The sequence below is a fragment of the Trachemys scripta genome, chromosome 1 (assembly GCF_013100865.1).
Source record: "Trachemys scripta elegans isolate TJP31775 chromosome 1, CAS_Tse_1.0, whole genome shotgun sequence".
In the NCBI taxonomy this organism is placed as follows: domain Eukaryota; kingdom Metazoa; phylum Chordata; order Testudines; family Emydidae; genus Trachemys; species Trachemys scripta.
The window spans coordinates 226460255-226482225 of NC_048298.1; the positions used below are offsets into that span (position 1 = coordinate 226460255).

The following is a 21971-nucleotide window of genomic DNA, read 5'->3' on the forward strand; positions in this document are numbered from 1 at the left end:
AAGACTAACAACAGATTTACTTGGGCATAAGCTTTCATGAGTAAAAAACCCACTTCTTCAGATGCACGGAGTGGGGTTTTTTTACCCACGAAAGCTTATGCCCAAATAAATGTGTTAGTCTGTAAGATGCCACCGGACTCCTCGTTGTTTTTGCATTCCTAATAAGTCCCTCTGAGACTTAGTGGTAGAGTAAGATCTCCATTTTTCCTATCGCCTCCTGCTCCCCCCGTGTGGGACTTTGGCTGTAGCAAAGCAGCGAGGGCCTGTGACCCCGCTGCCCGGGAATCCAGCCCGGGGGGAGATCAATGCCATTCCCCCGCAGCAGGGGAAGCCAGCCGCGGCTCCTGCGTGTCAGCCGGGGTAGGAGGAGCCCTGCAGGCTGCGGGGAGGCAGGGCTGGGAGGCTGCCGGGGGCAGCGGGAGGAGGAGGAGCCGCTGGAGCGGCAGGAAGGGTGTTTCCTTGCGCGGTTCCCTGCTGGGCGACTGACTCAGGCAGGAAACTCCAAGCCCAGCGCGGCCCAGGGAGAGAAGCCGCCCCGGGAACAATAACCCGCGGAGGCGGGGAGCCGAGCCCCCGGCAGCACCAGCTGGGGAGGGAGAGAAGTGGCGACCGCGAGAGTCTCCTGCTGCAAGTGGGTGAGAGAAACTTCCCTTGTTCCTGCCCCTTTCCCCGGGCCGGGGCTGTGCCCTGCCCGCACGGAGCCCGCTCCTGGCCCGCTGGGGCGCGCAAGGTCCTGGGGGGCCGCTCTTCTTCTCCCGCCCGCCCAGCCGCGCCAGCCTCCCGCGGAGCCCAGCTTCCCCCGGGCTCACGCTTGGTTGGCCTCTGAGGGGCTGTTCTGGGGCTGGGCCCATGTCTGGCTGCAGCCTCCGCCTGCTTCCCACCCCGCCCAGCGACTCCCCGAGCGCTGCGAGGACCTCGGTGCCTGGACTCGCTTGATTCTGTGTCTTGTGCAGCGCCCAGCACAATGTGAGGGCTCAACAAGTAACTCCTAACGAGGCGTGTGTGGTGGTGGTGGTGGTGGTGGGGGGTGCTTTGCCCAGTCGGATGACAAGTGGGATTGGGGGGCGCATTGCAGGGTGGGATGCAGAATTGAAGCCTCTAGCACAATTTAGTTATATTATGATAGCATCTAAGGCGGTGGTTTTCAAACTTTTTTGTCTGGGGACCCAGTTGAAGAAAATTGTTGATGTCCATGACCCAAGGGAGCTGGGAATGGGAAAGGGGTTCAGGGTGTGGGAGGGGGCTCTGGGCTGGGGCAAGGGGTTGGGTGCAGGAGGGGGTCTGGGCTGGGGGTGCAGGCTCTGGGATGGGGTCGGGGATGAGGGATTTGGGGTTCAGGAAGGGGTTCCAGGTTTGGGGTGGCTCAGGACTGAGGTAGGGAGTTGGGGCATGGACTTACCTCTGGCAGTTCCCGGTCAGCAGCATGCAGAGGCAGGCTTCCCGCCAGGCTTCCCAGAAGCAGCAGGTCCAGCTCCTAGGTGGAGGCGCGCGACTCTCGCCCACAGGCCCCCTTCCCCCAGTGCAGAGCCGGTGCTTGAGGTGGGGACAGTGCATGGAGCCCCATGGCCCCCCTGTCTAGAAGCCGGACCTGCTGCTGGCTGCTTCCGGGGCGCAGTGCGGTGTCGAAAAAGGTAGGCATTAGCCTGCCTTAGCTGGGCAGCACTGCCAATGGGACCCGAAGTTTGAAAAATGCTGATCTAAGGGCCTCAGTCAGAATCGGGCTCTTTTGTACTAAATGTATATCCTGGTGTCCCACCACTGGGGAAGTGAAGGAAACAAGGATTTCCAATGACTTATCTGCATGCCCTGCTAACCTCAACAAATTGAGGGTTATGGTTATCGCTCAATCTTGTTATCCTGAATTATTGAATGCTTTAGTATGTACCATATTGTACCATACTGTTATTTATTAATTATCTTGCAGTAGTGCCCAAAATGCTCCAATCAAGTGCTTATGTACTGTGTAACCACAGTCCTTGCTTATAAACTGTAGTGTAAAGATAGGATAGAGGAAAAATAACAGAAGTAAGTATTTAGACTTGAGGGGAAATGATGAGCAATTTCAGGCCCCAATCCTGCAATTGGTAGCATACAGGCCATTACAGGATCAGGGCCTGAATGTATATAAAAATACTTCTGTTATATTGCTTTAAAGCAGTTTAGTCTATTCTCACGTGTGCGTGTATGTTTTGTTCTTAACGCTTGTCCCCATATCTCAGGGGTGGGCAAACTATGGCCCGGGGGCCACATTCAGGCCTCCAGCCGGTTTAAACTGGCCCTCACGCTCCTGCTGGGGAGTGGGGTCTGGGGCTTGCCCTGCTCCCGCGCTCCAGCCAGGGAGCAGTGTCTGAGATCACTCTACACACGCATGCTGAGGCTCCCGGAAGCAGCAGCATGTTCCCACTCCGGCTCCTATACTTGGGGCAGCCAGGGGGCTGCCCGCGCTACCTCCACCCCAACCGCCACCCCTGCAGCTCCCATTGGTCAGGAACTGCTGCTAATGGGAGCTGCAGGGGCAGTGCCTGCAGACGGGCAGCATGCAGAGCCATCTGGCCGTATCTCCGCAAAGGAGCCAGAGGGGGGACATGCCGCTGCTTCCAGGAACTGCTTGAGGTAAGCGCTGCCCGGAGCCTGCACCCCTGACCCCCTCCTGTACCCCAACCCCGTGCCCCAGCCTGGAACCCCCTCCCGCACCCTGAACTCCTCATTTCTGGCCCCACCCCAGAGCCCGCACTACTAGCCAGAGCCCTCACCCCCCCCGTGTCCCAACCCCCTGCCCCAGCCCCGATCCCCCTTCCTCCCTCTGAGTCCCTCGGTCCCAGCCTGGAGCACCATCCTACACCCTAAATCCCTCATCCCCAGCCTCACTCCAGAGCTTGCACCTCCAGCCGGAGCCTTCCCCCCCCTGCACCCCAACCCCCTGCTCCAGCCCAGAGTCCCCTCCCGCACCCTGAACTCCTCATTTCTGGCCCCACATCAGAGCCCGCACTCCCTCCTGCACCCCAGCCCCAATTAGGTGAGCATTCATGGCCCGCAATACCATTTTCATACCAAGACGTGGCCCTTGGGCCAAAAAGTTTGCCCACCCCTGCCATATCTAGTGCACACACTGGTTTGTCATTGAAGCGTTGTTAGGACTGTGCTGCTTGTGATTTTTATATATATATATATAGAGAGAGAGAGAGAGAGAGAGAGAGCGCGTATAATAGAAAATTAGATTAAAAATAAAACCTATGAAGAATTACATGGATTTTCAGATGGAAGGGGGTAAAGGCCAATGTGTGTTTAAATAAAAATATTATTCAGAGCAAGACCTTTGAGGAAGTTGATTCTTCTTCAGTTAAAATGACATTGCCTCTCTGTTGTAATGGAGAATATAAATAAATACATCATCCACCAGCGGACATTGTGGTGACCCGACAGCATTTAATCTATTTGTTCAGGATGACTTTCTGAAAATTTAAATGGACTTAAATCTATTGGAAAGTCTTTCTAGTGGTACAACAAGTGTCAACAGCCGGTATGTTCTAGTAAGACACATCAGCTTGCATTGCCTTTGTTTTTAGCCCTGCAGTACTTGCTAATGGGTCTGAAAAGCATTCAGATATGTTTAGGGTGACCAGACAGCAAGTGTGAAGAATCGGGACGGGGTTGGGGGTAATAGGTAATAAGACAAAGCCCCAAATATCGGGACTGTCCCTATAAAATCGGGACGTCTGGTCACCCTAGATATGTTGCATTTTATATCATGGAAGCATACTACAAGCAGTTCATGCTGAACCTGTCTTAAGAGACCACCCAGAGGGCCAAAAGAAAAAAAATGGTTGCCTTGGCATTTAAATATAAGGCCAAACTAATTTTTACTAGAAGCCTTGGAAATACTCACAGTAATCATTTAAGAAATGGAGTTGCTACTGGAGGGTCTAGTCCTTACTGCCTGCCTTGCTGTATACTATATTTGTTTGCCATAATGTATAATTGTAATGAACTATATATTGAAAGAGTTTATCCATGTACCATTTTTAATTTGTGTACTTCTGAAACTGGAATTTGTAATAATACTTTGTTGAAACTTCTTTATGCTTTCTGTGCCATATTATTACATATGGTTAAAAATGGTCATGCTCAGATCGAATAGCTATGATTTATACAGTTGTTTACGCCTTACATCAGCATTCCAACTCATGGACTAGTCCAACTCAAATTTTGTCACTTTTCAAATCTGCTGACTTTATTATGATTTTCCACTATTTCCCCATATAATTGTCTAAGGCTTGTTTGAAAATTTCTATTGACCTTATTGAAATATGAGGATTTTATCTAAATATTATCTGACCGTACTTGTTAAGTTGGGCTAAACCATAACACTCTTTGAGTTGATTTTTTTTAAAGGTTGCATTGGTAACCTTAATTCTTGCATTTTCTGACTTTTGAGTGGTTGACTTTGCGACCTTAATGCCCTTTGAATGTAGGTATTTGTATGTAAGTTCCTAGGTTTTATTAAAGCAAATTGAAAACCCCCAAGTTTCTTTATGTGGAACCATGCTGACCCTGTGCATGGGTCATCATCAGGGTTTGAACCTAGGACCATGAGATCCATGGCACAACCCTTCACCACTGCATTTTTTATTTGGACCAGCCACTAAAGGTCTGTGTGACATACACATTACCTTTGGCTTATATTGCCATGTGCAAAACAGCTAGGGAGTTGTGGGAATCAAGAGTCATGGGTTCTGTTCCTCATTCTGGAGGGGGAGTCTAGCGGTGACAGACTGCACAGCCAAGCACATAAATTTGGCACATTCTTTCAGAAAGACAGAGTGGTTGATTGGACTTGGGACTGCCATAAGAGAGACTGGGTTCTATTTCCATCTCTGACTAGAACTCGTAGTCTCTTCCTGGCTTCCATTCCAGCATGACAGCCTCTAATGCCAAAATGGGTGGAGGTGGGAATGCTGCTGCTAGGCCTGTGTCCGTATCCCATCTAAAGTTCAAATATGGTGGTGCCTGGGAGCGTGCTCAGTGCAGATAGAGGGCCAGTGAGCATGGGAACATGCTCAGTGCAGATGGAATGTTCAGAGATTTTAGCAGCAAGTCTGTGACAAGCTTTACAGGGCAAGTGCAAGTTGTCATTTTCAGAGGCTTATAAATGGCCAGTGTCTGGGTGAATTTTCAACAAAAGGCACCTCTCTGAATCCAGGACTTAATACAGTTCAACCCCTTGCTCCATATACCACAGAAGATAAAAATGTATAGTATACGCCCATTCAATGGATAACTTTGGGTATTGTTTGTGTATTGCCTCTGTCATTTAACTGTAGTCAAAGGTATCCTCTACATTTAAAAAAAATGAACCAAATAGCTCATTTTTTCCATATTCATGCTACAGCTTAATTTCTGCATGATGATAAATTAGATTTCTGCCATCCTCCAACTTTGTGTTAACCTGGATTAAACATCTTGCTTCACTCAGGCTGAAGAACTGCTTTTACAACTTCCTGTAGAGTAGGGCACAGAACCTGAAACACTAGTTCTTGACCCATGTTTAACTGCAATACTTTGTCGTGCCTAATTTTTGGTGGTCATATCTTACATTGTTTTACTAAACAAAAGTATTTTCCCAACACAAATCTAAAGATTTCCTCAATATCTATGGCTTTTCTATATGCTGTTTACCACTGATTTTATGTATCTGTCTGTCTGTAAAAATGGAGTTTACAGAAATATTTGTAAATAGCAGAAAAGATCATGTCTCCAGTTAGCTCAATGTTTTAGGGAAGTCTGAACCGTTTAAACCTCAGCTTACTGGAAAAAGTGGGATGTTGGAAACTGTTACACGCAGCTAACCACTATGACTAATTTATGTAAAAAATGGACTAGTATTCCCCACCCCCCACTCTTGACCAGCTAGTGAGTTGAGTAACAAGTGAAGTTAATTCAGTGTGTGCAAAATAAAAGACCATCCCAGAGAGAATGTTTAAAGATATCTGCAAAAAGATCAAGCAGATTAAATTCTTCATAGATTTCTTTCCTCTGGAAATCCTTGGTGGTCCAGCATATTTGGAGGAGGGTTGTTTCTTCTTGGAAGCCCCCACCACCCGTGAAAGGATAGAGTTCATGTATCACCATCCATCATTTATCAAATTGCCTCTGTTGCTTGTGTTTTAGGGACACTTGCCCTCCTTTCATCACAGGGGAGTGTCTTTGGGGCGAGGTTGCTTGTCTTAATTTTCTGCTGTAAATGAATGGTTTCTTTACTCTTCCACATTCCTCAACTGCAGGCAGCCCAAGAGCAGCTGCTTCTTTCCCACTGCTCCTGGATTTGAGATGCTTCATTCTTTCTGTCCGCTGCTGTCACCATGAGGGATCCCAGCTGGCTTCTTCTCTTATGTGATGATAGGGTTTGGGGCTGGAGAGATTTCCCCTCTCCCTGGGACATACTGAAACAGTTGAGATGAGCAAAGATGCTCAAGCTGGAGACCCCTCAGTATAGGAGTGGGCTGCTGGCCCTGGGCATGGTCTGTGAGCGATCCTCTGTTTTGGAAAGTCACTTACCAACTTATGGGCCAGATATGGATTTGTTAATCTTCTGGGCATACCCATAAAGCCCAGCTTTTCTCTTTTCTGCAGTCCAGGAGCGACTGGACTGAGGGTTGGTATGATTATATTCATGGTTGGGGCAGTCCTTCTATACTATTGTGTGCATTTTAACCTATGGGATAGATGCCCGGGCCATAGGATGGACATCTATAGATATATTTCTATAAATTCAGATAAATACAATTTCTGTTTGGAGGAGAGAAGGGTTTCCCTCTACAGGAAGAAGCTAATAGAAAAATGTTAGCATCTTTAATTACTTAAAAGAGGGAGTTAACAGTACATTAATAAAATTATCAGATGCTACTAAGTTGTAAGAAATTGTAAAGGAGGACAGGCCAATAATATAAAGCAACCTTAAAGAGACAAGTGTCCTAGTTACTTGGTTACCTGCACCTTTGACTCCTCCTGATTTCTGAGTATTCTCTTCAAGTGCTTGAAGATGTTTGTTCCACTGTAGGTGGGTGCGCGTCTAGTGCACAGGTGACAGAACTTTTTCCCTCAGCGATGCCCATCAAGGTGGCTCAAGCACCCACTGTTGCCACTGCCTCGGTTCCTTCTTACCTCCAGTGATGCTTGTCAGAGCAACTTCAGACTTATGATAAGTACTTCCCTCAATCCTTGTATATTAGGGTGACCATATTTCCCAAAGGCAAAATGGGATACCGTGTGGAGCTAGCCTGAGGGCTCCACCCCACCCACCCCCGGCTGACCCGAGCTGCTTGCCTGAGCCCTGTTGCCATTTTAGCTAGTTTTAGTGATTTTTTGTTTGTTTGTTTGTTTTAGGACGCCTTTCCCCATTTTTGTACTGGGGATCAGTACCAAAATGATGCCTTGCTTGCCAGGATTTGAGTCCTACCCGGCTTGCGCTAAGCATATGCTTGTCAGTGACCCATACCCAACCTGCTTAAAATGTCTAGGACAGTGATTCCCAAACTTTAACAACCTATGAACCCCTTTCACTAAAATGTCAAGTCTCAAGAACCCCCTCCTAAAAATGAATATTTCCAGGGATTTTCTCCTTTACCTGAGTATAAATTATAAAAGCAATGATCTTGGAAATATAAAAATTGTTTTATGATATGCTTATTACACACTATTTATTATTAATATTTATCATTACAGTATTTTTATTACATTATAAAAACGGCAACACTCTTCCAAGATCTCACTTTCGTAGCTTGTATCACTTTGAATAAGCCTGTTATAAGACAAGGCTCCTATGTTTCATCAAGGAGTATAAGATGTGAAACAGCATGAAGGTATTTAAGAAGCCAACTCAGAGAGTTCCTCCTACACAAGCATTCGGGTCTTGAGCAGTCCAGGCAAACAACGCATGTTACGACAAAGCTTAAACTTGTTCTTCATAATAATTTTAAAAACAACACTAGCTGTCTACTTAATTTTAAAAACAGCAAAAAATATCCACCTCCCTTTCCATTTCTTATGAGGAGACTTGAAATTTAAATCTCCTCAGTGTGATAGAGATGTTTGCTTTGATCTGCTTCGCTCTTGGAAGTCCAGGGGCTGCTGGCCCCATGCTGCCCGTGGTCCCTAGGGACAGCTCTGTCCACCATTAGGGAATTTTTCCCCAAGAACCCCCTGTAACATTTTGCGAACCCCCAGGGGTTCATAAACCCCAGTTTGGGAACCACTGGTCTAGGAGAATCCCACGTAGTGAGAAATGTCACATATGTAAAGGATTCAAGCCCTGCTCAAAGAAAGAGTGGTGAGGCTCAAGTTCTTGCTTATGGAGGCAGCCTTTTGTCTTCCACTAGAGTCAGCACATGGGGAAATCACCCCAAGCACATCAGCTTTGGTGTGGAGTTCCCCACCAGAGATGTTTGTGGCTTCTCAGTCCCATTTGCTGGTATCAAAGAGAAGACTTAGGTCTGCTTTGCGTTTGGTACCTTGATCAAGTATATTGGTACCACTGCGTAGTAGAGGCAGAGACTCTATGAAATGTTCAAGGGGACACTCTCCCTAGAGCACGCACTCCCCAGAAGGTGCCGAGGCCATCCCCTGAAAGACCTTTATGGAATCTTCAGTTGCTGCCGCTCCCAACCACTCTGGAGGCTTATGCAGCCACAAGAGGCTTGCTTAGCCTCTCGTTACTGGTATTGCCAGCAGTACGGGAAGGTATACAGCTGGTACCGATGCCTATGGTGTCTATCTCACTGCATCAAGAGCCTGCAGGAGCTTTACCCTCCGAGACGGCCACAAAAACTGGTGCAATTGAGAGGCAAGCCGCTGATGATGTCCCTGGTTCTGCCATCTCCGGGATCTGGCTCTCTCTCTCCATTCTCTGCTGGTTCTGCCCTGCCATTTTCAGAGGCATTGGACTTCATCAGATTCGTAGGTGAGGTTGTATCCCGTCCAAGATGGGGAACATACCTGCCTCAGAGTCTTGGGGACTATGGACCATGCAGCAGCCTCAATGCTGGCTTCCGTCTAAGAGACAATGGTCCAGGCAAGGATGGATTGTAGTGGCCCATACTAGTGGCTGTTCTGGGCTCTGTGGGGTGTTCGCTGTCTGGCTAGGACCTTTCCTTACCCCTCTTGCTCGATGTCCTGGAGAGCATACCACTGCTATCCTCACCAAGAGAATCACTCGCAGGTACCCAGTACGGAGTCCGGTACTGTGAAGTCAGAAGCCACTCAGGCACCATCTCTGCTGCAAGATACAAACCAGCCACCACCTCAGGTGCCTGCTGCATCCTCCTCCTTGTAACCAGACAAGGCTGTCGATAAATCAAGTGATTCACCACCACCAGAGGACTACAAAGCCCATCAAGATCTTTCAAAAAAAAAAGTGGCCTCTATACTTGACATTAAGGCAGAGGAGGTGTGAGAGTTCTCACAAGTTGGTAGACATCCTGGTATTGGTCACTCTGGCCAGGATAGCTCTACCAATTCATGAAGCCATCATGGAGCCAGTCAAGGCCCTGTGGCTGACACTGTCCTCCTTGCCATGCACAGTGAAATGAGCTAAAAGGAGGTACCTTGTCCCTTTAAGGGGTATCAATATTTTTACTCCCCTCCCCCTCTTTGGTGGTGGCAGCTGCCAATGAGTGTGAGAGGCAGGGACAACAAGCGTTCATGCCAAAAGGCAGACTCAGAGGGTAGATCTGTTTGGTGGCAAGCTTTATTCTTCAGGAAGCCTGCAGTTTAGGATTGCAAACCAACAGGCACACCTGAGTCATACAGGCACCAAGGATTACCTCCCTGATCCCAAGATCCACCCAGGAAAAAGGGCAGGGAGGCAACTGCCACCATCCTCCTCTTCAGCATCAGTGGGCTCATCCTGTCCAGCTGCTGTGTCCAAACTGGCATTTTGGTGGGTTTGTTGAGGACAGTGTACAGTTACTGTAGTTCCATGGGTTCCCCAGTGTTTGTTTACCATTCTCTCATGCCACTTCCTAAGTGCTTGGGGCCATGTAACATCAGACTGCTGGGCCTTAAGCACCGTGAAACTGGGATATGCTCTCCAGTTCAGTTCTCACCCTCCCCTCCCAGCCTTCCTCCCTCATCACTTTTAGGCGACCATTCTCGTGAGATTGTCCTCCAACAGGAAGTCCAGTCTCTTCTTCAGTTTGCCACTGTAGAGGAAATCCCATTGTGCCTCGGAGGGAATGGCTTCTATTTCCATTATTTCCTCATTTCCAAAGCATAATGGAGTCTCAGGCCTATTTTAGATCTAAGAGGTTTGAACAAATTCCTGAAGAAAATAAAATTCTTCATGGTTACCCTATCTGTCCTTGGAACACAGGACTGTTATGCTGCCCTCGACATAAAGGATGCTTACCTCCATGTTGTGATACACCACAACCATTGGAAGGTTCTCCGATTTGTGGTGAATGGGTGCCATTACCAGTTTGTGGTGCTTTGATTCAATCTTTCAGCCGCTCCTCGGGTGTTCACAAAATGCATGACCATGGTGGCGGTGCATCTACAAAAATTAGGAGTCCATGTGTTCCCATACCTGGACGACTGTTTGATCAGAGGTCGGTCTGAGGCCCAAGCGTTAGCCAGTGTATCAACCATCCGATCCCGTTTGGCAGTAGAACTTCTAGTAAATCAAGACAAATCAATCCTAAAAGCAGTACAGAGAGTAGAGTTCGTTAGGGCAGTCTTAGACTCTTCAAAGGCCAAGGCCTTACTATCTCAATCCAGGTTCGAAACATTATGGGACATAGTACTGCAGTTTGAAAGCATACCCTCTCACCATGGCACGCAGCTGCCTCAGGCTTCTGGGTCACATGGCAGTGTGTACCTATGTAGTCCATTATGCCAGGCTGCAGCTCAGAAGGCTGCAGGCATAGCTAGCTTTGGTGTATGTCCTAAATTGTCTTTATTTGGACAGGACGGTGTGAGTGCCAGTGTTGGTTTTGTCATCTCTGGATTGGTGGATGAATCTTCTGAAAGTTTGCCTGGGGGTCCTCTTTGTTCCTCCACTACCACCCCTCACTCTAGTCACAGATGCATCATCGCTGGATTGGGGAGCTCATCTGGGATCTCTGCAGACTCAAGATCTCAGGTCATCTCAAGATCTAAAGAGCCATACAGATGTCAGGGAGCTAACAGTGGTGCATTTCACCTGCTTGACCTCTCTCCCCCAAATAGTAGGAAAGAATTTATTAAGTCTAACACACAGCTCTGTGACTGTTTTACATAAACAGCCAGGGAGGAGTGCAGTCGACCCAACTATGCCAGGAGGCAATTTGTGTCTCGGATTTTGTATAAACAACTTGATTCATCTCAGAGCTGCTTACCTTCCAGGGAAACAGAACATGTTAGCAGATCAGCTGAGCAGGTTGTTCTCCGATCGTTATGCCCAGACGTGGTCAAATCTATCTTCCAGCTCTGGGGGACTCCCCAAGTGGATCTGTTTGCAATAAAGCCAATTGATGACATTTTCTGTTTTGTTCCTGGGGAGCTCTCCGCCCAGGCTTACTGACAGATGCCTTTCTCCTCTCTTGGAAGAATTCCCTTCTGTACACCTTGACTCCAGTCCCATTGCTACTCAGGGTTTTGTTCAAGGTCAGACAAGATCAGTGCTCACCTCATCCTTATCGCAAAAGCATTGCCTCATCAACATTGGTACTCAACTCCTACTAGCCTTGTCAATCAAGTCCCCACTGTCTCTCCTGTTGGATCCAGATAACATCTCCCAGGGCTATGGTCGGCTGCTCCATCCCAACCTCTGAACCCCCGTTCTGACAGCATGAATACTTCATGGTTGACACCATTTGAGAGATCTTGTTCAAAGGACGTTCAAAAAGTGCTTCTGAATAACAGAAACCCCTCAGGAGTAGTTACTTGGATAAGTGGAAGCACTTCTCCATTTGGTCCCATTGGAAAGGCGTATCTCCGGCGTGTGCACCCCTGAGTCTTGTACTGAACTATCTCCTTTACCTAAAACAGAGTTTGTTCATTAGCTCTACTAGAGTGCATCTGGCAGTTGTTTCAGCCTTTCACATTTTGGTAGATAGTAGATCCCTTTTTCCCAACCCCATCATGACCAGATTCCTGAAGGGTTAGGTCAGGTTATATCTTCACATGCTCGATCTCATCCCTCCCTGGGATCTGAACTTGGTCCTAGCTAAATTGATGGGTCCACCCTTTGAACCACTTACATCTTGTTCTCTGCTGCACCTCCCCATGAAAGGAGCATTTCTAGTGACCATTACCTTTGCTAGAAGGGTGGGAGAGTTAAAAGCCCTACTATCAGACCCTCCCTATACAGTTTTCCATAGGGATAAGGTTTATCTCCGCCTTCACCCAAATTTCTCTCTAAGGTAGTTGCAAATTTTCACCTTGACCAGGCAATCTATTTGCTAACTTTCTTTCCGAAGCCTCATGCTCATAGGGATGAGGAGAGGCTACATTCGCTGGATCTCAGAAGGGTCTCACTTTCTGTCTGGACTGTATCAAGCCTTCAGAGTTTCAACTCAGTTGTTTGTTGCAATTGTGGACAGAGGTAAAGGCAAATCAGTATCCATGCAGAGGATTTCATCACAGATCTCTCTGTGCATTCCTTTATACTACCATTTGGCTAATATAACCTCAGCAGCTGGAGGATTGGTGCATTCTACTACAGCGCAGGCAATATGTGCAAATTTCTTGGTGCAAGTACCTATCATAGACATTTGTAAAGTGGCGACGGGTACTACTGGGGGAAAAAGTTCTCTGCACGAGACGCACACACAGTGGAATGGATGGATGCAGCACATCTCGAAGAACAGCAGATACAGAAAGGTAGGTAACTGTTCTTCCCCCTCCCCCTTCCCCACCCCCCCTTTCAGGTCTCAAGCTGTCACCTCTCTCAATGTGGAATCATGTAATTCTGCCTTGGGCTGCAGTCCCCTGGTACTAACCATGATGTAGCTCAGCAGGTCATCCTTAGGTTCAGTACCTGCGGTTCTGTTCCCTCCGGGAGCTATTACCAGTGGCAATACGTTGACCGGACAGCCTTCTTAAAATAAGTGTTATTTATTTAGAACAAAAGAATTTCAGAGAAAACAGATCTTAAAACAGTAAACAAGCTATACATATGTCTAGCTTACCAGGTGTCTGTTCATCTTCTTCTGTATGGGGACCTTTGGTCTAACCTTCCTGTTGAAGGTTAGACCAACTGCCCACTGTTGAAAATTAATTCAGATTAAGGTAGGGTGTGAATTCAAAGTGCAATAGCTATTCCTAAATATTCCTGAGAGTCCAAGGAAGTTTCTCTGTACAAAGGGTAAGTTATGTAGAACAGCACCACTACAGGTGCACCGGATATTAATGTACTATTTTCTCTTTACGGAAGCAATGGCTGATAGGGGAGTAATGAAGTGCTACAATAGCCCGACCAGGGCTCAGAAAGTCCTGAAAGTCCTTGAACCGGGCTCTCTGCTCATGTGTGTCTCAGGCATATCCTAGTAAGGGTTTTTTTGGATGTATTGCTTGGGTTTTTTGTTTTTATTTGATTAGGATTGGTTAGTTGTTTGTTCAATAAATTGGTAATTTAATTACTGAGACTCGACTGTTCAAGCATTTATCCCCAAAGAGCAACAAAGAAACGTCAGAGTGCCATCCTCCTGCTCTGATGAGGGCTTGATCTAATAGGTGTTTTTCCATCTCTAACTTTTATGATTCTGTTAAATGTGTGTGTGTGTGGGTGGGTGTGTTTATTCAGATACCATCTGTTGGGTGCTTCAGTAAGGGATGGAAACTTAAAATGTGTGAACTGCATTAAATCTTAGCTCAAATTAGTCAAGTGCCTTCTGCAGCAGCAGCAAAAGATTCTCTTCCTGTCTTAATAAACTGTAAACTAGATGTTGTGCTTTTGTGAAGTCTTCATGAGCCAAAGCCTTTCACGGTGACTTTAGGAAGGGACCTACTTACCTGGGTTTCTCAGATATATCATCTTGTCCCTGATACGGTATTGATGATACTAAAAAAAGACTAAACACATTAGCAATTAAAAGGATACTATCAACTTAAAATTTCACTTTTCTGAATTTTTTTACCTGCTCTTGTTGATGATGTCACTTATGGGACTATATTAGAAAGAGACTAGCAAAAATAATTCTTTGTTTTGTACTTTGACTTGTGCATTTTTTGAAAGTTTTCCTATTAGTCACTTTCCCCTATTTGTGTGGCTCTTCCACACAGCAACAGGGAGAGATGCACTTAAAAAATAGGAAAATGTATTTATTAAAACAACAAAGATTGTTCAGGGAACAATTGTAGGGAGCTAGTGTAAGACTTGAAACTAATTTTGTCTTGTCTTTTGTGATTAACTGGGTTTCAAGTTGCTGGTGTCTCTTCAATTAAACTGCCAAGGTTTTCATAGTCAAATCAAAGAGAGTGAAGCTGTCAATCGTGCATCATCATCATCATGTTCCCATTATGTCTCTGGCGTTTAGGGCAGTGACCAAGCTCCTCCACTCCACTGTCTGTTTCTGGCAAGTCTTTCAATGGTTCCCCAACTGTGCCCCAGGTTTTTCAGCTCAGTTTCCACAGCTCTTTGCCATGTTTTCGTTTGCCTTCAGGTGTCTATCTTATTGCTATTCTGGTGATGGAATCAGTTTCCATCCAAAGCACATGGCCAACCCATCTCCAATGCCTCCTGGCAGTGATGGTGCTCGTATCTTCTTGGCTGCACTGTGTGAATAGACAATCTTGCAGGGTACCAAAAATATTGTAGAAAGGATGAGGAAATGTTGCATTGAATGCATTCCAACTAAGCTCTCCAATATCAAGGGGGAAAATCCTATTTGATTGAACTGAACACCTTTCTAGGACCAATTGCAATATCACCACCCTGAATATTCTTGTGAATAAAAATAATATTCAAATGATGCTGTCAGTTTTTAGTAAAAACATTTTTTTCCCCCTGTGGTTTGCAAACCCAGTGCTGCAGCATGATGCTAGTACACACATTCAGTAATTGAATGTCACTAAATATAGATGTGTCCAAGTTAAATAAAGTGCAAAAGTTAAACTGCATAAATGTTACCGAGTGAGGCCCCAGTCCTTCAAAGAAGTCGGTGGGATTACTTACAGTACATAAAGTTAAGCACGTGAGAGTCTTTCCAGGCTCTAGTCCTAAATATTTAATAACCTAAGACACTGTGCTTATAACACCATGAAAATATTTCTTCTAAACATTTTTGTCTTGACAGTGATACTTCACGCAGTTGTTTGCATTATTGACAGTGGTGTTCCCTGCCGTAAACCTACAATTGATCTATGTTCTTCCTATAATCTCTTTATAATTTAAGGCTGTGTCTACTCTACAGACCTTATAGTGACACACCTATATTGCTGCAGCTGCGCTGCTGTAAGGTCTCCCGTGTAGCCGCTCTATGCCGACGGGAGAAAGCTCTCCTGTCGGCATAATTAAACCACCCCCAATGAGTGGTGGTAGCTATGTCAGCAGGACAGCGTCTCCCGCTGACATAGAACTTTCCATACTGGTGCTTCTGTTGGTGAAACAACATATGTTGGTCAAGAGTGTGTTTTTTTTACACCCCTGACTGACAGAAATTTTACAGACAAAAGTACTAGTGTAGACATAGCCTTAGTTACAATGTCTAAAAGGGTAGTAAGGGGTTTTAGCTAGACTTTTGCATGCATTAAATAATAACAATGTAAGTATGATGAACCCAGTTTTTTAAAAACATTATGTAAAATGCAGCCAAATTGCAGTGATGTTATGCAGCTGTATTGGGCACTACGGCTATCAGATATTACCATAAATAGAGCCACTGACTAGGAATGTTCTCTGAGTCTATACTGTTTTTTTTTGGATAAAAGTAAAAGACCAAAGACGACTACTTTCCTGTTAGCTTTCTCTGCTAAGGGCCTAGCTGTGCTGCTAATATAATGCTGGCTGTACTGCTCATTTAGTGGAGTCCATGTTTTAAAATATTCTCCCATATAAACTAGCCATAAAAATATATGGTTAAGGGACATTGTAATAACCTAACACTGCTGCTCTATAACATATTATTAGAAGCTACAATAGTAATTAAAAAAAAAATGTTGGAAGTTAGATATTGCCCTAACCATGGCCAACAACTGTGCTAGCAGCCCCCAGTTATACGTGTTTTGATGAGCCCCAAGTGCTACTAGCATGTTGAGGTTAACTCCCCCAATTGGAGAATGTGTGACGCTGCCTCTGGGAATTTTAATGACTTTGCTGCTGGCCTAGTGCTGCATGGCCATGGCATAATTTTATAGTTTGAAATGAATGCTGACTGACTGCTCACGCTGAAGAGAAAAATGCAGCAGATTGATTGTAAAACCAAGGGGACCAATTGGTATCCTGTAAAGGAGTCTTATTTTTAAATATGGCATTTTTATTTTAAAATAGAAAACAAATTTATTCCCCCTCCCACCCCAGTGAATAAAAAAAACATCTGAGTGGAATGCTGGGATCTGAACTCTGAAAAGACTGAGCGGGTCCAAAGAAATCATATGCACATGACTGAGGAAGGATAAGCCCTGTCACTACAGCTTGGCTTTCAGAAACACAGCTCCCTTTGTGGTGGTGTTGGTGTTTTTTGTTTCAAGATTTTACAGAGTAGCACTGAAGTTCCTTATGGCTGAGATTGATTCCGTTGTGTGCATCTAAGGCTCATAGCTCAAGTGAAGTCCCATTTTTCTGATTTAGAAAAAAGGGCTGAGTAGGCTTGAATTGGTGCCCTAGCTATTTTTAATTCTTGGAGATCTGAGTTCATATTCTGAGATGGATCACAAGGGAAAATGAATGTTAGTTTTCTCTGAGTCCTCATTGGTGCACATGACAAAAGCACTACAATATTTGGCACGCCTACAATAAAATGCATGTGGTGTTAAAACGGGAGAGAGAAAAAGCCAGAACAGAGTTTAATTGATACAGCTACACAGAGGCTTAGCCATAAATTGCCTCATTCTAGTTTAGTTGCTTCCATATCTTATTGAGAGCCCTTTCACCTTACTCCCAATACCAGCTTTTGTCATATCCTGACACATGTTGCATCTCTCTTTTTTTCCCTGTTTTCTCCCATTAGTCTCATCCTTTCTCTCTTCTTGGTCCTCTTACTCTCCCTTTCTCTTTCCTCCTGCTGTGTGTCTCCCACAACTGTCCTCACGATCTGCTGGGTCTGTTTCTTCCCTACTACTTCTGTTTGGGACTGTTCTTCTTTCTGCTTGCCTTGCTCCCAGCCTGTTGCTATAGACTGGTGGTTTTCAGAGAACGTAAGGGTGAAGCTAGATAAGTAACTTCCCAAGGGAGAACAATGTGATCCTGTAGAGGTGGTCTGGTATCCCCTATGGGACTGCTCCCCATAAGTTTGGAACCTTTGCTGTAGTACAGAAATTGCTGTGCAATTGTACTTGGGACAGCTTTGGCTACAAAGTATGATAAATAGTAATCCTCACAGCAGCACTTTCTGGTAGAAAAGCATTAGTATTCCCATTTCATATACTGGAAAACTGAGGCACAGAGGTCATGCTTTGTCCAGGGGTTGCAGTGGAGAGTTAGTGTGAGACTGGGATTGCCTTTCTGTGAAAATTTCTGCACTTGGTAGTAAGGAAGCTATTGTAGCAAGGATCACTGGGATTAAGACTTCTCCTAGGAGTTCTCTGAATAATATAGAATTATTTGTATGAGAATTGGCTTCTGATCATATTGATTCTGGAGACAGCTGCTGACTTCAGAGTGTGTTTCGTCATTCCAAAACAGCTGAGAATTTCACTATTACTGTGATTTATATTTTGGCACATAAAGCTATATAAGGAATGTACAGGTTACACCTTTGGATTATGCAAGATAAATCTTAATCTTTGTCCCTTTATATTTTCTGCAGTGTAAGTCTGTGGTGCATACATTCATTTTTAATTGTTAAATGGACATTTTAATTTTTTTACTCCGCTTATAATGACAACTATTCTAAGTAAAACCAAACCTCTTATTCTATACCTACCAGAGAGTGCTTTCAACATGGACAAATTTAATTTTTTTATAGGACTTTACATCCTGAAGGATCCCAGAGTGTTTTATAGCGCTCACTCATCCTTTACTGAAATGCAGCCATCTGTGGGGTGGAAAATAGTTGTTCAGCAACTCGCCACAGTTCTGGATAGGAAGCGAAGAAGAATATTATGTGCAGTTGGAGCTGCAAGGAGAATGATAGACAGAGCTTAACACCATTACTGTTGCAACAAGTGTTGATTGGCTCTTTGGACCACACAAGTGGTCAGTTACATAAGTTTGCCCCCTCAGCTAAGTGACATCAGTTCTAGCAGAACGGTGCCACCTAATACCATGCTGGGTTATTGGCTCAATACTGACTGTAAAGAAAAGAGCAGTATTGAATCGCTAACACCACTTCTGGGTCACTTAAATGGTCCTTTAGTCTCTCACCAAAATAACTGACATTGCCTTGCCCTTAGAGCCCAAGGCAGTATGGCTGTTCCATGTGTTGCTAATAATAAAAATGTCAACAGATATGTGTGGTTAGTCTGGTGCAGATTTTTCTGACCCAATACGAGTTTGAAAACAAATGGGGGTTTATTGGTGTTGTTAACCACATTGTTTTCAGTAGTGTAACACACACTCTTAAGAGGATATGTGGTTTTACCCACAATATATAGAAAGCTGATTGACAGCCAGGTGAAGCATTTTTCATTAAAAACAAAATCAAGTGTGGTTACGCACTCAGCACTTGATTTTTGCATGTCATTCTGGAGCTGCCACTTCCCTCCCCCAGTATTTTCCACATGTGGTTCACTCTCCCCTCAGATCTGTACCTGCTTGTTACATCACTTACCCAAGTTTCCTCCAGCGCTAGGTCATTCTGCTCCAACCAGCAGCCAGGGAGGTTGAACAGTGCAGCCCCTCCCTAGCCTGATACCATGCTAATTATTTCCATCGTGTGACAGTTCTTTTGGTTGTTGCCATGCTACCAGGCAGGCGTAATCATCCTTTTTTGTTTTGATCTATGATTGTAAACGTATCTTTTTAAAAGGCTTGACTGTGTATCAAGTCTGATGCATAAAGGCCCTGTCAGCTGCTGCTTGCGCTCTAGTTTTTTTGTTTTTAATCAGCTAAACTGGTGAATGACATGAAAGCATTTTTTCCTTGCTGCTTCAATTTATGCACATCTGTTGCTCAGAAACAAAGAAAGGCTCAAATCACAAAAAGAACTCATCAGAATATTCCTCTTTCAATAAAACCTTCTGTCATCCAAGGCACTGAGAGAGAGAGAGAGAGAGAGAGAGAGAATTGTATATGAAAACATAATCGCTGCAGGATTTGGCCTACAATGTCTGAACAACCAGAAAAATATTTTACTGTTTTGTGAAATACTTCGGAAACAATCAATGAGAGAGATTATTTTTTTATTAAATCATATTCTGTTTAATCTAAATTGACATGTAAGATGTTTGTTCACATTAAACTGGCTTCTTTTAAATTAAATTGAAATAGAGCTATAGTAACCTCTTTCATTGGGAAAAATTGAGAGAAATCCTAAAATCCACTGCATGGAAGAACATTGGATTTAATATTAGCTCCCTACTACACTTTTGCTGGAAGAAAAATTAACTTTTGGTAGCTGTTGTCTTACAAGGACCTATGTGATCAGTCAAAGCCTTATGGTTTTTAACTATTTTCTCTGATAAGGAACATCATGTGGGATGATGCAAAGTTCCTTTAATTCTTCATAGAAAATACTTTAACTGGTTTGTTTCTTATAAGCTAGTAAAAAAAAATATAAACAAAAAACCAACGAGCAAATGAAATAGAAGAAGTCTGAAACTGTGGTGCTGGCGGAAAATTAAAATTTATTCTCTCCTATAAACTCAAATGTCTCTGCTACCTCAACCAAGCCTTTTCCCAGGGGAGTTAATGGCAACGTTCCCAATGACTTCAATGAGAGCAGGGTTGGGCCGTTGGGCTTTTAGGCCCCGAAATTCAGCAGAGCATTTAAACATTGGCTTAAGTGCATATCTACTTAGCAAATGCATAAGGAGTAAGCATCTCCTTTCTGATTAAGAACTATATAAAGGCTGTTACCTTTTCCCTCCCAGTCTCATCAGCACCTCCCTTATTTTACATCCTACCCCAGAACTTGGGTGAGAATTGATATTACTGTTTTAAAAAATACCTTGCAGATTTACATTTGAATTAATTGAATGTAACATCATTATAATTTTGGTATATGCATTCAGTCTGAGGTTACTCTGATTCAGGTGAGATTGAGACACTTTTCCTCAGGCTAGGTCTACACTACCCGCCTGAATCGGCGGGTAGAAATCGACCTCTCGGGGATCGATTTATCGCGTCCCGTTGGGACGCGACAGTCGATCCCCGAATCGACGCTCTTACTCCACCAGCGGAGGTGGGAGTAAGCGCCGTCAACAGAAAGCCGCAGAAGTCGATTTTGCCGCCGTCCTCACAGCAGGGTAAGTCGGCTGCGATACGTCGAATTCAGCTACGCTATTCACGTAGCTGAATTTGCGTATCTTAAATCGACTCCCCCCTGTAGTGTAGATGTACCCTCAGTGTCAGGAGAGAGGAAAACTAACTGTTATATCCTTGGGGGCAACAGTTTTAGGAAGAAATCACTGAAGACACAGAGAGCTGTAAATCTTTTAGCAGCCATTTATTTCCACACTCAAGACTAACCAACAGCGAGCCCTGGCTGGGCTATCCCCTAATAATCTAACTCGGTTGCCATAGCAACACAAGATTCTATTACCGCGACAACCAAATACACAACACTAACCCTACAGGAAACACTCTCTAAATATAGGTTTCAGAGTAGCAGCCGTGTTAGTCTGTATCCGCAAAAAGAACAGGAGTACTTGTGGCACCTTAGCGACTAACAAATTTATTAGAGCATAAGCTTTCGTGGACTACAGCCCACTTCTTCGGATGCATATAGAGTGGAATAAATATTGAGGAGATATATATACACACATACAGAGAGCATAAACAGGTGGGAGTTGTCTTACCAACTCTGAGAGGCCAATTAAGTAAGAGGAAAAAAAACTTTTGAAGTGATAATCAAGATAGCCCAGTACAGACAGTTTGATAAGAAGCGTGAGAGCCTTATTCTCACACTTATCAAACTGTCTGTACTGGGCGACCTTGATTATCACTTCAAAAGTTTTTTTTCCTCTTACTTAATTGGCCTCTCAGAGTTGGTAAGACAACTCCCACCTGTTTATGCTCTCTGTATGTGTGTATATATATCTCCTCAATATTTATTCCACTCTATATGCATCCGAAGAAGTGGGCTGTAGTCCACGAAAGCTTATGCTCTAATAAATTTGTTAGTCTCTAAGGTGCCACAAGTACTCCTGTTCTTTTTACTCTCTAAAAAGCAGATTGACTTCTTTAAATTATTTTGAACAAAAGAACACGAATAAATGCTTGCAGGCTCGTTTTAAAAATGTTGTCCAATTTGTAGCAGAATGGTGAAAGAAATGTTTCTGGGCATGTAAAATTTTGATTTTATGACATTTAAACTCTCTAACGCTCATTTTCCTCCTCCACAAAATAGAAAGTAATATTGTAAAGAAATTTTTTTAATATATATTATTAGTTCATATTCAAGCACAGTATTTTGGATGAATTTTTTGGAACTCATGTTGAAAATTTGCAGGTGACCTAATACAATAAAACTTTTCTTCTGTTTGGGTTACAAAATTAATTTTTATTTCAAATCAAAATTGTTGAGGCTCTTCTGGTTTGATGTAAAGTGTAATATGTACAAGTGGTTTTCAAGGAACTCAAAATATTTAAGTTTACTGAGGCAGAGTTCACATCATCCTCGTGCATTATCAATGCATATTTCTTCATTCTGGGTCTCTGTCAGTTTAAAGCCTTGCTT

At 44.3% G+C, this 21971-nt stretch overlaps 1 protein-coding gene across 1 annotated transcript in view; it reads left to right on the top strand.

Moving 5' to 3' along the window:
• Nucleotides 1-848: 848 nt before the first annotated feature.
• CYFIP1 (cytoplasmic FMR1 interacting protein 1) overlaps nucleotides 849-21971 on the top strand; it is a gene marked incomplete in the record, with an annotated part of 115525 nt that continues 94402 nt past the window's right edge. Inside the window, 1 exon segment of the mRNA XM_034757907.1 lies at nucleotides 849-966.